The following is a 3,918-nucleotide window of genomic DNA, read 5'->3' on the forward strand; positions in this document are numbered from 1 at the left end:
TCTCTGTGACTCACTGGTGTTCACCAGTGCTGCTTGTGCTTCATACAGGCTTAACATGGTGTGTATTGTTGTTGGCTTAAGCAACTGCTGTTGCTTGCAGTGATCCATTGGATCACTGCAAAGCCTTGGTGCTTTGATTTATTTATTTAGTTCTCTTATCTATATTTGCCTGAATTATAATGAAGTGGATAAGTGATGTGAGCTGCTTTGCAGTTGTGATCATCCAATTAATTGTGACAGAGCTAGATGGATGCCCACAGTGGTTGGGAACCCTAGCCCCTCTTTGAACCCAATCAGGGTGATGATATTATCTGTATTTGGCTTTTTGGTGTGGTTGATCTAGGGTTTGAGGTGACCCTGGCAGTAGTCATGTGCTGCCCTAGGGTAGCTCCCCTATCTGTTGGCTTGTAGTTGCTTACCAAATGTTGTCTGGTGATCCATTTATTGGATTGCCAGTAGCTCTTTGCTGTTGACAAACTAAAATAGGCACAGATGCCTATCTGTCTGATGGTTTTAGCTAGGTCAATAGGTGCTTTGTGATCCTGATTGGCTGCAAGGAATAAATCCATGCTGGATTTCTCTGGTTTTGACACTGTGTTGTCATAACCAGTGTTCCCTGGTTTATTTTCCTGTTAGCCTTAGTTGTACTTGCTGGCACCAATTGGTTTAGTAACCAAATGATGATACACCTAGGGTTTACTACCCTTCTGTGCTCCTGTGATGCAGGCATGCTTAATTATGAGCAAATCAGTGCTTTGCTCAGGTTCTTTTGTGTATACCTCACTCCAGCTCCTAGAACGATTCTTGATGTAGAGGTTTTGCTTCTGGTTGATTTGTGAGACTGGCCCTGCTCCTCCTGCTGGCTTGTGATGCAGCTCCTGGTAACTGACTCAACAGCACAGTTCCCTTTTGGAACTGTTCTGGAGGATTTGGTGGTTTTTTGGTTGGATGAAAGAACTGTGGTGTTCTTCCAGTTCTTCCTGTTCTAAAACTCTGGCTGTGCTTACCCTATGAGCTTGTCGATGGAATGGTGAAGCTTTACTTGTGTGCAACTCTTATACTGGCCCCCTTTGTGCTTCTTTGGTCGACAGCAATGCAAAGCCTGGGTTCTTCTCCCCTGGCTTGATGTGCTGTGGTGCATGCAGCATAGCTTGTGAGCTGCCTGTGTGCTTCTTTGGTTGGGACTTGATCCCTGGCTTGGCTCTCCGGCAGTGTTGAGCTTATCAACCCATTTCTCACTTGTTTTGCTAACCTGCCAAGTGGTAATACCACTTGGCCTAACTTTTATTTCCTTTTTTTTTATTGACTTTGATTTCAGGGATTAAAGAAGATGTTGAAAGATGATCATGTTTGCATGAAGATACTAGTTTAGGGTTTAACCATGTGACCATCTTTGTATATTTTCATTTTCCTTTTTATTTCTCTTTTTCTTTAATTTCTGTAAAGTGTTGTAATGTTTATAATTCCATTTATGGATATTGTAATTGACAATGTATATTGTGTGAAAATCAATAAAGCTCAAAGTTTTCTCTAATGAGCTTTACTTTATTATAATTGTTCATATTGTTTAATTACTTAATGAATTTCCTCATAATTGAATTATTTAGAGTTATTATTTAATGTTTGAATTTGAAATTCAATTTTCAACATTGGTTTAAATTTAACCATGTCACTTATCAGAATTCACACATACACTCTCCCCTCTCTTCTTAAAACCTTAACTAATGAAGTGGGATACAAGTTTATCGCACTCTCGAAACCCTAACCCTGTAAGGTGTCGAGAGAGAAACTTGTCCCCCTTCGATGCTGTTTTTGTTTAAAAGCGCGAAATTTCCCCAGAATTTACCATGCAATGCACATCCCTTTCTAAAATCTACCCCTCGATCGTCTCTAAACCTGGGACATTACATAGCTCATGCATATTCATTATAAACACTCAATATGATGGTCCTCTCATAAAAAAAAACAAAACTAGAAGCAAATATAACAAGGACGCTTCAAGTTTTTGCGAAAATTCTATGTTGCTCAAAAACATAGTTTAGAGGTGTTCAAACTACGAGTTTTTGAATGAGTTCAGTGGGGTGTCATGGGAATCCCAAAGCTTATGATATTCATCATACTTGAATCATATTAGTGTGATATTCCTCCATTCCCTATGAAAAAATTTCAACACAAACTTTTCTGGCCATTCTTTTTTATGGGGTGATGTTAGAGGTACAAAGAAATCATGCTTGCTGCTATTTTACTCAAGAATAAAATTATATCTTCATGAACCAGAGATAACATAATGTTCTAATCATTCTAATATATCAAAAGTTCCAAGAAAAAATCACTTTGATACTCAAAAGAATGAATCTAACAAAGTAAGGTAGAATCTATCCAGAATTTTTACTGTAGAAAAACTGAATTTTTGGCATGACTTAGACACCTCAGAAAATTAATACAATTTACATGAATATAGAGGATGAAATTTACAGCTACTGTGATTTTATAAAGATTTTAGTAGTTACCAAAAAATAAAAATATCGTGCACTAAAAAGTGCAGCGCAGAAATCAACAAAACTCCATATCATGTTTGCAACTTTAAACATCCAAATAGGTAAAAACTTGATACTTTATTTAAAAATCATAGAGTAAACTAAAAGAAAACTAAAATGCTATAGCAAGCATGCAAAAATAAAACCAAATATAAAAACATCTCGGGTTGCCTCCCGTAAAGCGCTTTCTTGATAGCCATATAACTAGGCTTGCTTACTTGATTCAAGTGTCATGGAAATTATGTGGTAGCATAAATGCTACCTCCTTTTTCCTTGGAAAGTTCTCCATACAATTCTTGTGAGGGAATTGAAACTGGGCATTCACTTCTTTAGAGTCAATGATAGCTCTTGTTGTTCTCAGAGAAGGTCTTCTAAGGATTATAAGACTAGAGATATTTCTCCCTATGTCCATAACAATGAAATCAACATGTACATATGTCATATGCAATTCAACCATTACATCATTTATTTTTCATAAAGCCTTTTTGATTGAATCATCAGCAAGTAATAAATCAATAAAGCATTTTCCATATTTTTTAGATTAAGTAATTCATGTAGCTCTTTTGATATGACGGAAACACTAGATCCTAAATCTAGAATGGCATGATATGTTTCTTTGTCAATAGGTATTAAAATCTTGGGGATCCACGCATCCCCAAGCTTATGTGGTATCATGGCCTCATTATTGTACCTCTTAATCTTTTCTTTAATGACATAGTTAGCAATATAGGAACCAAAACCAGCTTTCTTAACATTAATAGTGAGATCTGTAGCAAATTTCTCAAGTATAGTAATCAATTCATTCAAGCTACAATTATCAAGATCCAAGAGTGGTTCCCTAGCTTCACTAAGAATTTTAACTTCTTCAATATATTTATCATTAGCAAGCATATATAAGAGTTTCTTTTTCATCCATGGCATTCAAAGTTTCCCAAGATTTATCTATAACTTCCTGCACATATTTAATTGTTTCTTCATGGCTCTTTTGTTGTAAGATATTTTTGAAAGACATAACTTCTTGTGTTAAGAGCTCAACTTTATCAATCAAATCATCTTTCCTTTCAAATTTTTCTATGAATTCCTTATTCAACTCTTTTTGTTTGGCGATAAAAGATCTAATGGTGTTTTCTAATTCATTAGAGTCACTACCACTAGCATATTTGTTTGGCACATAAGGGGGGTGTCCATAATTATTATTATTCCCATACCCATTGTTACCAAAGTCTCTTATAAAATTAACATCCACATTTTCATTGTTTTTGCCAACTAAATTTTGTAAAGGGACATTGTCATTATTTTTCTTAGCTATGTAGGCAATTATGGCATCAATTTTACTAGATAAAGGATTTTCTTCTTAAATTGAATGCACTTTCTTTGTGGG

Source organism: Lolium perenne, chromosome 4, assembly GCF_019359855.2.
Source record: "Lolium perenne isolate Kyuss_39 chromosome 4, Kyuss_2.0, whole genome shotgun sequence".
NCBI lineage: Eukaryota > Viridiplantae > Streptophyta > Magnoliopsida > Poales > Poaceae > Lolium > Lolium perenne.